We start from the raw sequence: 14,189 nt of genomic DNA, 5'->3' as shown, positions 1-14,189 counted from the left end.
TTAATTACAAATTTGACCTTAATCAGATTTCTTCATATACCTCAAAGGTCTTTATCTTCAATACAAGGCTCTTTCAGGGATTTATCCCAAAGGAGACACCATATTCAAATTACAAATCCCTGTTTAGCAGATACAGTTGTTGGCATCTCTAAAGGAGAAATTCAAAGAAGGTAAATCGTAGTTTCTTGGAAGGCAGCACTTAACTCAGGCAACAAAGCACAACAGATTGAAGGAGAGGTAATAGCAGCAGCAGCAGCAACTAATTTTCATTTGATACATGGGCATGCCCATTTATTCTCATTATAATCCCATGAAGTAGGCACTATTATGATCATTCCTATCTAATGCATCAAGAAACAGATGCTTACACAGATTAAGTCATGCAAAGTCACATAGCATTTTAGGGGTGGACCTGGGATGAACACACGGTCAGTTCATGGTCTTAAACAACATGCTTTACTATTTCTTTTAGGGTCACTTCTACTGTCCTGGTTTTGCTAGTTCATAAAAGCCTGTCACTGACAAAGCTCCAGGGCTTAAGGATTGAAAACCTGATGAAAAACTCAAGAGTTGATGTTTGAATCAAACCATATTTCTACCTATCATTCACGCCTTAGGTGTATGGACTTTAGGTAAAATTACAATCTAGTTTATTGAACAAGATTCACTACTAGTTATGGTGGGATTTAATTTACTGTTGCTTCCCTTCCATCCCCACTTAAAAAAAAATAACATGGCTGTGAGTTAAAGTTTAAAAAGCATGTATTTCTAAGTCAAAGACTTGAATTCCCAAGTTGGTTCCACCTGTTACTAGCTGGAAGTTTGGGGAAAGTTCCTTCACCTCTCTGAGCTTCTAAAATGAAGATAAGAAAACTTAGCTCACCCTATCAGTGTTTAGATTATTAAATACGCAAGGAAGCTCATTCTACTTTTGGACAGATCTTTTAGAAAGTCTCTTCTACGTGAGGATCTAAAATCTTGCTGATATAGGCAGGAGGCAGAGAAATACTAGGTAAAAAGGGTGGGGTCTCTGCAAGGGTTCCACCCTCAAGCCTGGACCTGTGTCCCTAAATGAGAACTTCACATCCCTGTTTTTCCCCCCACATGTTGCTTTTTGGCCTGCCACACCCCCTACCCTGCGCCCATAAAAACCCCAAGCTCCACTGGCAGAGGAGCAGAGTGGCTCAGCAGAGGAAACATGAGAAGAAGCGCCTGAATGCTGAGAGGAAAAGAGGCAGCTGGACACCGGAGAATACAGTCAGAGAGAAGTTTGGCCGGGGATGGTCGGAGGGGTTCAGCCAGGTCTGGCCAAACTCCAGGGGAAGATTATCTTCCCACTCCATCTCCTTTCCAGCTCCCCATCCCACTGAAAGCCACTTCTACTGCTCAATAAAATCTCCACATTCACCATCCTTCAAGTCCATGGGACCTGATTCTTCCTGGACACTGGACAAGAACCCGGGTACCGAGAGGGCAGGGTGAAAAGAGCTATTGCCCTGACTCTCCACTAAGCTGGTTTAACACTTAGTCATCCATGGACGGCAAATGCTAAAAGAGCACTGTTTGTAACCTATGCCCTCTGGGACTCCAGTGGTCGTGGGCAACCCTTAGATGCTACTATGGGCTGGTACAGGTTTCATTCCCACTGGTGCCCAAAGGCACCCGCCCTAGCTCCTGTACCCACTCACCTGTGTGCTCCCCCTCCTGCAAGGGGTTTGAGTGCAGCAGTTGAGTAAAGGAGATATCCCTGTCACAAGTCCCACAGCAGGGTCAAGGGAACTCTCTCACTTCATTGCCATTTACATTGTTGTAAACCAACAAACGTTATCAAAATAACCCAGAGCAGTTAAGACATTATTGCCCTATCAAAAGCTGCGTGATGGGTAGGAAAAGAAACTGGGGGTACACACAGCAAAATATAATCCCTAAATTCACTTGACTTAAAATTGATAAGCAGGAACCATTAAACAATTTAATAGACATTACATTAAAAACATTCTTCAGAGTATATTATGGCACAGAGAATGGGAAATACTGAAAGAGGACATGTAAAGAAAGGAAAAAAGAATGTACCCTAGAAAGTACTGAAATGCATGTGCATGCAGTTTCATTGGTCACTTGTATTGTCCATCATAAATTATTCAAATGCATGTCTGTCTAAAACTTCTGGGGGTTCCTTTCTGAAAACAGCTACAGAAGCCCAGTAGGACAAAGCAGTTTTCACCACAGAGGTTGCTGCTAGAAAACGATTGCCTTTTAAAATCCAGTCCTAACGGCCTGGCTGGAAATTCTCATGTGAAAAAGGTAATCTTCCTTGCACTATAGGGCCTCTTCCAGTTTCAGTATTCTAAAACTCCAAATTAAATCAATGGTTAGTAACACCCATGTATAATGTCCATTTTTAAAGGGTCTTAGTGTGTCTATATAAAAAAAAAACCTTTATTTATAAACCAACTAACTACTCTTCTTTGGCGCTAACGTACAACCACGTGACTATAATTAACAATGCATTGTAGACAGGTCCTTTTTTGCTAGTGAGTGTTCTTACCACACATACCAAAAAAGAAGTTTGTGTAACTTCTTTTATGAATTAGTTCGGCAACTAATTGTGTGGTAATGAGGATGTTTAATTAGCTCCATTGTGATGTATATTTCACAATGTACACATACATGAAATCATCAGGTTGAACATCTCAAAAATATATAATTTTAAGTTGCCAACTCTATCTCAATAAAGCTGGAAAGAAAAATACTCTTTGGTTCACCAAAAATAATAGGAATGCTCTTTTGAGAAAGCTCAAAACAAGAGTTGTAGTTATAAAAAGGATTACTTGAAAATGAATAAAAACTTAGAAGTTTATATTAATATCAATGCCAGAGGACTCAGGCTGGCAGCCCACAGTGTGGTTTCAGAAGTAAACATGTTTTCTTTGCTCACTATCTTTAAAATTAAACAGTGGACAATACTTAACAATTGGGGAAATTTAACACATTTAATCGATATTTCGGCTTCCTTTTTGAAAAAGATGAGAAGATGAAGCAACACCCCAGGCCCATGTTCCCATTCCCACCTTGCTATAGAGGTCCATAGCAGCGACTGGTAGAGAAGGAGCTGTATAATTAACCCTGGCCTCAAGTTTCCTTCATCCACATTCCACAGCCCCTGCAGGCATTTAGGTTTGCAATCATTACTGTTTCTGCATACTTACTCCCAAACACTGTGTGCAGCACCCATTGGCAGGGATTAATAAGTCTGCAGTGGAAATGGACCCCCAGCTATTCTCCAAAGCTACTTGTCTCAAAGCTTGCTCCGCCACCAGAAAGCACTGCGAAGAGCTCACTTACAAAGAAGGTTATTTTTTCATGAGCTTAGGTCTGACTGTAGAGTGAATGATTAACTCAAGGTATTTGCCAAAGCTGGTTACTGAAGTTACTGGGGGGTGGTTGCCTACGAGGGTGTTTTTGGAGGGTAATGAATTTCTAGAATTTTCAGTTGATTAAAAGAAAGGTAAAATAACCAGGAAGGAAGAGCAAGGAGTGTCACTTTAAAACATAAAATAATCAATAATTACATATTTATTTAGGGGTTTTCCAAAATTCACATTAAATAGGAAGACAAAAAGATAATTCTTTTAGGGATTGTTTTGGAGATCTTCTTTGCGTTTTTTCTTTACTAGTGACTTTCAACTTAAAGAATCGTCATAAAATTACAGTATAACATATTGGTAAGCGGTACTTACAAATCACAGGGTTTGTATTCTGAAATATACCTGGTATGGCTGAGTAGGACCTCAGTTGTTCCAGCAAGTACAGTACTAAAAACTGTTCAAGATTATGGTCTTCCTGGTGCCAGGAGTCATTAAAGATTCCAGGTTAGCCATGATCCCAGTAGAAGCAAGGTGACTTTTGATCAGAAAATTCCACATTAACTATGGTTAAAGATTTCATGCTAGAAAACTAGGTCAGTTTGCAATTCCTTTAATTCATCCCTTATTTCCAAGAAAAGGTGCTGTTAAGAGCATTTTGCTGTTTTCATGAAGGTCCTTAGGACTTGGACATCTTTCCATTGTAAAACAAGTTTAATAGGAGAATCAATTTTATTTTTTATGATTGTTTCTCATTATAAAAGTAATGCATGCTCACTAAATGCATGTGAATAGAATATTAAATGGCAGAAAAATACACACTTTTAAGGAAAAGCAATTTACATATACTATATATGTATGATCTATATAGTGTTATTAGATTAATCCCTGCATTGAAAGAAAGGTTAAAAGGCTATACAGGTAAAATGAATTGTAGTTAGTTCTCTGTAAAAAAACTATGAGATTTCAATTTTCTTCTTTTTGCTTTTCTGTATTTTCTAAATATTATATAGTCTACATAATTTTAATTATAAGAAATAGAATACATTTTTATTTATTAGATTATAAGCTCATTTATTCATGTACCCATCCAACTAATGTTTAGGAATATGTATTATAGGCTGGGCACAATGGCTCATACCTGTAATCCTAGCACTTTAAGAGGCCAAGGCAAGAGGATGGCTTGAAGCCAGGAGTTCAAGACTCGGCTGGGCAACATAGTGAGACCCAGTCTCTACAAAAAAATTTAAAAATTAGCCAGGCGTGGTGGCGAGCACCTGTAGCCCCAGCTACTATGGAGGCTGAGGATACAGGATAATTTGAGCCCAGGAGTTCGAGGCTGCAGTGAGCTATGATTGCGCCACTGCACTACAGCCTGGGCAACATGAGACCCTGTCTCTTAAAAAAAAGAATATTATCAACTAGGCCTTATGATGTTTGCAGGACACAATGTCATAACACTTGGTCCCTGCCCTCAGGAAACTTGAAGTCCAGTAGGGAAAAGCCACAAGTAATCCACAGCTGTAGTATAGTATATGTAGTAAGTGCTATGGCAGGGTGGGGAGTTTAGCAGAGGCATCTAAACCAAAGGAGACATTCGAGCTCTTATGTGCACTTAGGTGATGTGGGTATGGAGGAAGAAGTCAGGCATCCCAAGCAAGCCATCCAGTAAGTGAAATTTACGTTTCTTACAGTTGAAACACTGTCAGTCGTCCACAGAAGAATCTGATAGAAGCAAGAGATCCATGCTAAAAGGATAAAATAAGCTAGGTACAATGACTGACCAATGTGAGAAGGTGACTGAAAAGCAAGATTATGCCCATATTCTCACTTCAAGGAACTGAATGTTTACTGGTACCATTTACTATGATGAAGAAAACAAGAGGAATAGGTTGTGGAGATACTCGTAGGAATAAAAATGGAAGGGCCGGGCATGGTGGCTCATGCCTGTAATCCCAGCACTTTGGGAGGCCAAGGCGGGTGGATCATGAGATCAAGAGATCAAGACCATCCTGGTCAACAGGTGAAACCCCGTTTCTACTAAAAATACAATAATTAGCTGGGCGTGGTAGTGGGCGCCTGTAGTCCCAGCTACTCGGGAGGCTGGAATCACTTGAACCCGGGAGGCGGAGTGAAGCTTGCAGTGAACAGGGATTGCGCCACTAAGACTCTGTCTTAAAAAAAAAAAAAGAAACCAAAGTTTAGGGCATGGTCAGTCTTAAGTTTGTTTGATCCACAGATGATCGAAATAGTGAAGATTAGTAGGTATGTATATGTTTGGGATGTGGTAGAAAGTTCTAGATTAAAAATAGCTGGAAATGATTGGCATATAGAGAGAGTTAGATTACTGGGTATAGGCAATTGTGTATATCATAAAAACATCATTGAAAGGGTAACATTTAAAGAGGATGTAGAAAAAGGAAAAAACTGGGAAGAGGTGGTAGAGAGAAGGACGGGATGTTAAAGAAACAGGGGAGACAGTCAATGGCATTAAATGTTATGAACATTAATGTAAAATAAAAACAAGAGAATATGCTTTTGCATATCATCATATGAAGGATGCGACGCCTAAGGGATTCTAGGGTCCTAATCCAAATCCAAAGAGGGAGAATATTCAGGGAAGGACCTAGGTACTCATATGTTTAAAGGCTCCTAAATGTTCTTATTACATAGCTAAGCACGGCATCCACTGAGTTAAGCCACAAAGTGTTTAACCGCATCCACCTTCGCAACTGGAGGCTCCAGTTCCTTCCCCTAGTGCCTATGTGTTGTTTACCAGTCAAGGTAAGTTAGGAAAGGACCATACTTGCCAGTTCAGGGAGAGATGATCATGGTATTGTGTATTGTTTTGGGAAACAAAAGGATCTGCACAGGTAGAGAAGACAGGGAAACCACCTGAGTTCCAAAATATAGTGTTTAAAAGGTGTCAGGCTAGACTTGTTTGGTGAAGTCAAGAAAGTGACCACTGTCAGTAAATCTACACATCTAAGCAGAGCAAGAAAAAGCCGGAGAAGTATGCCAGTTTATGAAGGGTTTTTAAAAATAAAGAAGGGGTTTAGACATTAGTCCTGAAGGCTTAAGATATTTTTGTGGGAATGAAACAAGATGATAATAGTTTTTTTTTTAGAAGATTATCATAGACATAAGGAACAAAATAGGTTTTAAGAAGAGCAACTAAAGAATAGGAAATTGTTATTTTCAAGTATTACAAGTATTATTATATTCAATTGTTATATTCAAGTATTACATTCAGAATCAGAGTAGCACAAAGTCAAAAACAGCATTACTTTGGTGTCCCACCTGCTCTCTTAATGCTCTCTGATTTAGATCTGGGCAAAGTGATAGTTGAGGTAGTGGGTTAATTTCTTTGATATTCCTCTGAGTTTTTAAGAGTAGAAATCCTCCTTGGGATGATGAAGATAACATGGGATAATCTTTGTAAAAATATGTGCTCAACCAGAATAATCTGATGCTTTTATAATGTTGCAATTCAGGCACCTGAATGACATCAAGGTCCAATGAAGCTTAGCACCCACAGTTTTAAAAATGAGTAAGATTTCAGATGGATGGCACATCATGCAAAGCTCAGTACTCATGACTTTCAGGCTTTGCTTTAAACATTCCAGAATCAAGAGTGAATAGTTTAGAAACACAAAAAGAAGATACAAAGAGACTTTAAAAATCCTGACTATGATCTGTCATCAACTAGTCACTCCTAACAATAAAATATAGCTTTTATGGGCAAAATGTTACTACATGGTCTTTGTATGTATGGATGCTATTACTCAACATGTCAAAAAGGGGCTGGGCATGGTGGCTCACATCTGTAATCCCAGCACTTTGGGAGGCCGAGGCAGGCGGATCACTTGAAGTCAGGAGTATGAGACCAGCCTGGCTAAAATGGTGAAACCCTGTCTCTACTAAAATGCAAAAATTAACCAGGCATGGTGGCAGGTGTCTGTAATCCCAGCTACTTGGGAGGCTAAGGCAGGACAATCACTTGAACCCAGGAGATGGAGGCTGCAGTGAGCCGAGATCATGCCATTGCACTCCAGCCTGGGTGACAAGAGCAAAATGCCATCTCAAAAAAAAAAAAAAAAAAAGTGAAAAGGGAAATACATCCCAATTTGCATTTACTATAGTAAAGAATTTAAAGCCAACAGAGATTGGACTAACATGTCTTTAAATATATATTGATATGAAAGTAATCTCATAACATTAAAATGTGATTAGAGACAAAGTAAAAATTAATTGTGTGCCATTATACCAATACCAGGAGAAATAATAGAGAATAGAAAATAAAACTAAGAAATTCTTAAAGAAGCCTATTTAGGGAATAAAAACTATGAGCTTAAGGCTCTGCTCTAGACAGAGCTAGAACTAAGTATGACACATACTTAACTATAAAACACCTATTATCTATTCCATTACTTTTTCATGGGAGTAGCTTTCCATTGAGTATCTTGAGGGAAATGTTGACTTAAAGAAAAGGTACGATTTCTTAAAAAGGGGAGTTGAGCTCTTGGTTCTACTCTTTGGTCCAGGCAACCATGGAGAACTCTGGGTGATGAACTATACTACAGGAAATACTACTGTTAGTCTCAAATTGGACTATAAGGTATATACACACAACATAGATTATACCTTTTAAACTGACAGATACCTGTGTGTGCATGTATACGTTACTCATTTTTATTGTGAAAGCACAAAAATCCCAAATATTAAATGAGATTGTGAGACACTGAATTATGCTTGACATTATGTAATAACTTATCATGCTTTCTAAAACAGAATCAATTTAACTTATACATAATGAATTTATCCTAAACACAAGTGCAAACACAAAACACAACTGTCTATTGAGTACAAATTAGTTTGCTGATCCTAAATAGAAGCCAATTAGAGAAACAGAACTTTAGAATACTTTTTAACAAATAAATGTATTACACATTTTTATATTAAGGTATAAATAATTTTTAAAATTAATTTTGTTTTTTTTGGAGATAGGGTCTTGCTCTTTTGTTAAGGTTGGAGTGCAGAGGCACGATTTTAGCTCACTGCAGCCTCAACATCTCGGGCTCAAGTGATCTTCCCACCTCAGCCTCTTGAGTAGCTGGGACTACAGGTGTGTGCCACCATCCAGCTAATTTTTGTATTTTTTTGTAGAGATGTGATTTCACCGTGTTGTCCAGGCTGGTCTTCAAGTTCTGAGCTGAAGCAAGCTGTCCACCTCAGTCTCCCAAAAGTCCTGGGATTACAGGCATGAGCCACCACGCCCAGCCATAAAATTTATTTATTAAAGGAATCACACAGGACCAAAACTCTCCGGCCTCAATTAGCCTTACCTTATGTCAAACAAATGTTATATAAAAAGTGCTCACTCACCTTTAAAGTAAGACATTTTATATCTACATTTGTTTCTTTATTCATCTACCGAATTAGATATAAAGAATCATAACACTCAGTGTTCCAAGCATCTGGGGAAAAGGATACTCTTATGCTGGTGGGTGTATACATGGCCACACACTTTCATGTGCAACATGTATTTAAAGCCTTAAACATATTCTTTGATTTCATAAGACTCCCTGAAGGATTTTACAGATACTTTTAAAGTAACATTGCTTAATCCCAGCACTTTGGGAGGCCGAGACGGGCGGATCACGAGGTCAGTAGATCGAGACCATCCTGGCTAACACGGTGAAACCCCATCTCTACTAAAAAATACAAAAAACTAGCCGGGCGAGGAGGCGGGCGCCTGTAGTCCCAGCTACTCAGGAGGCTGAGGCAGAAGAATGGCATAAACCCGGGAGGCGGAACTTGTAGTGAGCTGAGATCCGGCCACTGCACTCCAGCCTGGGCGACAGAGCGAGACTCTGTCTCAAAAAAAAAAAAAAAATAAAAATAAAAAATAAAATAAAGTAACATTGCTTATAATGGCCAAAAATTCAAAAGAACCTAATATCCAAAGTAAGTACATGAGTAAATCAATCAGAAAACATGATGGTGTGCTAACTGTATTGTGTGTACGTGTGTGTATATATATAAATAACATAGCATATGATATGGTTGAGATCTGTGACCCAGCCATATCTCATGTCAAAATGTAATCCGCAACATTGGAGGTGAGGGTTGGTGGGAGGTGTTTGGGTCATGGGGGCAGATCCCTCATCGCTTGGTGCTGTCCTCGCCGTAGTGAGTTCTCCCGAGATCTGGTTGCTTAAAAGCGTGTAGCAAATCCCCCCACTCTCTCTCATTTCCACTCCTGCCCTGTGAGAGGCCTGCACTGTCTTTGCCTTCTGCCTAGGTTTTGTAAGCTTCCTGAGGCCTCAACAGAAGCAGATAGCCAGCACTATGCTTCCTGCACAGCCTGCAGAACTGTGAGCCAGTTAAACCTTTGTTTCTGATAAATTAACCACCCACAGGTATTTCTTTGTTTCCGATAAATTAACCACCCACAGGTATTTCTTTATAGCAACCCAAGAAAGGCCTAACGCAGCATATGATGTGGAAAATGCACACAGCATATTAAGCGGAAAAAAAGCCGATTGCAAAACAGATTCTTTCCCCATTTCCTTTTGGTTTATCTGTATGTTCAAATGTTAACAAAAGTTATCTCAGCATACTTTTTTTCAAGTTAAACAAAAATAAAAATGTAAACCCTATGAGCTTTCCCTCTCCTTCTCTCCCTTCGCTTTCTTATTAGTTTACTTATTATACAAATCACACTAACCAATTTAAAGTTTGGATTAAACATTTATGCATGGCTTGACAAACTCTCCATGATTCCTGCTACTTAACACTATTTTCATCTTATTTATTTTAAAAGCTGAATAATATAGAATTAATTATTATAAAACATTTCAGAGATTAAAAGGCTATAAATAATTGGAAAAAAGAGAACAGTTTTACTCTAGAGAAGAACTATTGGTTCTTTCTAATCAAGAACAATCTGTTAGCAACAAGAAAAGGAAGGAGGGAAAAAGACAATGTTGGTTTTTAAAATATAAAACAGTATCCAAATTCATGGAATATTATATCTCTACAAGGTGTTAAGAACTATCTTCAATCACTTTTCATAAGGTTCTCGGGATAGGGTCCCAGTCTTACTTACCTAGAACTAGGTAAATAAGTGCCTGCCTGCCAGGTAGTATGTACTCAATAATTATTTGTTCAAATATGATCTAATTACTTAATGCTTATGATCATCTATATTTAAAATTTTTAAAATATCTCAACCCATTTCCCATTTAGGGGGAAAAAAAAAAAGTACAGCTTGCTGCCAGCACAGTATTCTTGGTGCAAACGGTAAATGGGTTAATACAGTTTAAATCAGTGTGTCTGGTTCATTTTAGCTCCTTTACTGCCAAATCAGGGGTCAAGGACTGCTTTAGTTTTTCTGCCTTCTCCTTGTCTGTGATGATGAATGTGTAAGGTATCTTCTGCATCGAACTTTAAACTTCACGTTGTCCTTATTGACCTATTTGTTAAACTAAGAAGTTATGGTACAAGGGGATAAAGTATCTCATTCAAGGGCTCCCACTTCTGGAGATTCCCATTCACGTCTGCCTGGTTCTGAGGATCATTATTTCAGCCCAAGACTCTACACCTCTTCTAGGGGAGAGGACAGGAGTCAAATCTTTACATTATTGAGCTATTGTGGCTTACAACCCCACTTTCAGAATGGTACACAGGCCTGGGTCTAGTACTTGACCAGTGGTTCTCAATGTGAAGTGATTTTGTCCTCCAGGGGACATTTTAGCAACCTCTGGAGGTACTTTTGTTTACCACAACTGGGGAGATGCTATTAGCAGATAGTGGGGAGAGGCCATGGAGGTTGCTAAACATACAATCCACCCCCACCCCCACCCAACAACAAACTAGTAGTCCAAAATGTCAATAGTGTTAAGGTTGAGAAATTTTGTACTAGATGATTAAAATACGGTGGAACATTGTCCTTATGTTTAAACTAGCACCAAGAGTGAAAGCAGGAGCCAGCATCTGCCAGGTTTATAAGTAGAGTTGTGGAAACTGTAAATCTCCCCAGCACACCACTATTATCTTCAGCTGTCTCAAGAGAAGCACCTGATTTTGCAAGCTGCAATGGAGACAGGGAGGACAGAAGGTTAACAAGTATTTAATTCTCAGTGAACCTGAGTATGTTTCAAGTCGTAGTGTACAGGTGTGCAAGAAGAAACTGCTGGTTTTCCTGGATTCATGGAGGTCTTAGATCTTCTGATAACTTCTACCAAGGTAAATAAGACTATTACGTATTTAGGCAGTTTTTAACTACTTCACATCTCTAATTTCTAGTATCTAAAATTTAGTAAGAATTGCTACAGAAAAAAAAACTCACCCAAAACAGAGGAGATTAACGGAGACTATGCAAGGCTTCCATTGTTGCTGTCCTTACCACCCTCTGGCCCCCCAGCCCTGCCCTCTCTATGGTCTGACTTGGTAGATTATTCATACATTGATGGAGTTGGGAAACCCACAGGGTACGTTGTAAATAAAGGAGGAGCGATTTGGTAGAGTTAACTTTTTAGTAGTAATAACAATAAAGGAAAAGGTAAACATTTTTAAAAAGTATTAGGAACAATAGAAACAGTGAGACGTACATTTGTGAAGTGACACCATCAAAATTTAATTATCCTGTGACAAGGAGCTTCAATATAGTGGATAAGTCAAAGAGACCTGTCTAAACAGAACAAGTCGTCATATCTATAAAGTCTATGAAAAGGACACTGTAATCCATGAAGGGGAAGGGAGCCACTCCTAGGGTGGCTTCACTCTGCCAACTGAAACTCCTATGGATGCATGGATCCATTAAACAGAAAGGCAAGTAGAAACATTCAGTTTGCTGCAGCGAGGGAATCCAGAAATTATAACTGAAGTGAGAAAAGCTGTACATGCCACTTCTTAGCTCCCCCTTAAGGATTTCTGTTGAGCCTTAAGTCCTGAAGAATTTCATGAAGTAGAAACAAGAATAAATATTTCTTACTGTGGAGGTCTGGATGAGAATTAACCATGGGACTGCTTTATCTTCCCCCTACTTAAACTAAAACGTGGGTCTCTTCAGGGGAGGTAGACATGGAAATACATGAAGCAACGGTTACCACAAAAAAATTCCTAACATCTACACAAAAAAACTATTGTCATTAACACAGTGTAACATAACACTTCCAAGAAAATATTTGGTTGATTCATAATTAGTTCAAGAAAGAAAACTAAGTATTTAATTGCTACCCAAAGGTATTTGCTACCAGGTTATTTGCTACCCGAAGGTAAACAAGTAATGGACACTATAAAATACAATAGAATAGAATCCCACCAGTGACCTGCTTTCTTTTTGTTTGTTTGGTTTTTGAGACAAAGTCTCACTCTGTTGCCCCAGGCTGGAGTGCAGTGGTGTGATCTCAGCTCACTGCAATCTCTGCCTCCTGGGTTCAAGTGATTCTAATGTCTCAGCCTCCTGAGTAGCTAGGATTACAGGCACCTGTCACCACACCAGGCTAATTATTTTTGTATTTTTAGTAGAGATGGGGTTTCACCATATTGGCCAGGCTGGTCTCAAACTCCATCTGACCTCAGGTGAACCACCCACCTCAGCCTCGCAAAGTTGACCTGCTTTTAAAAGTTTACAAAAACCACTTGAAGTGGTATAAGAAGTCAAAGAGAAGTACTATTTTAGCTTTAAGATTTCTTCTGGGTTAAAAATGACAGTAAAATAATTACATGTGTGGGATTGCTTCAGTTATTCTACAAGAGACCTTGGTGCAGACAGTCCTAGCAAAGATAACACAACCGAAAAAAACACAATTGTCTTATATTATAAATAATACATTTTCCCAGAGAAAAAGTGATACATATGATAGGTAGTTTTTCTGACAGATGATCAAGTTTACACAACCCACAATGTAACTGAAAGTTTCAGCGCTTTGTTTTCCTCACCTAGAAAATCAAGAATGGGCCTAAATCTCTTAGGTATTATTTAGCTGTAAAATTCTGATTCTAGGACTCCAATTTTAACAGAGCTTCAGAAATCTGCACTGCTTCTTTGAAACACTTTAAAATAATAACCAAAAAAGATACATTTTCTCCTCGTTCTCCTCCATATCCCTAAATTTCCAGGAGATACTGTGGGGGCTGCAGGCACAGGTGAAGGAGTATATTACATAAATGCAAAACAAGTTATGTTTAATGCCTGCGTTAATGTGGGTTTGTGTCTAAGACAGGTAAAAGCTGTTAGCAAATTCATTAATAAAAAGCCTATTGTTTTTCACATTAAACTATAATTTATTAAAATGAGACAACTCTCCCGATGAGAATGATCATTCTAGGTAATAATCAGCCAGAAGGTGCACCCTTGCTTAGAATTTAATTTTGTTTACTGAGAAATCATGTTATGGAAGCTTGCCGAGTGTGTTTGCTCTTGGCAGGTGTGTTAGCCAGAAGGTCTGGCTAGATGATGATGTTTTTAAGAGGCAAGATGCATGGTTTTAACTGTGTTGAAAACTAATTGCAGGGACTCTATAAGACATTTTTATTCTACCACATATATGAAATAAAAGCATTTGTTTCTAAAAAGAATATTCCCTAATTATTTTTATTATAAAGACATCCTCAATGATATACTGTTGAAGAATTTCTATGCCACTATCCCTCCTATTCTAGACTGCCACATAACCAAGAAGGTATCTTCTTTGGTGATTTAAAAATACAATCTTTTCTAGGAGTATACAGCTCCTTGAACCTATCCAGGGGATCACATTTCTTATGCTGCTGAGCTATAGACACTCCCTCCATAAAGCCAACAAATATTTCATT

General features: G+C 38.6%; 1 protein-coding gene across 38 annotated transcripts in view; it reads right to left on the bottom strand.

Annotated features, from left to right (window-relative positions):
• The window catches only part of NCOA7 (nuclear receptor coactivator 7), a 150,539-nt gene that overhangs the window by 27,967 nt on the left and 108,383 nt on the right, over positions 1-14,189 (bottom strand). The window lies entirely within an intron of this gene.

Source organism: Macaca fascicularis, chromosome 4 (genome assembly GCF_037993035.2).
Source record: "Macaca fascicularis isolate 582-1 chromosome 4, T2T-MFA8v1.1".
In the NCBI taxonomy this organism is placed as follows: domain Eukaryota; kingdom Metazoa; phylum Chordata; class Mammalia; order Primates; family Cercopithecidae; genus Macaca; species Macaca fascicularis.
Note: the sequence above shows the minus strand (reverse complement) of the source record. Positions and strands in the feature narration are given on the sequence as shown.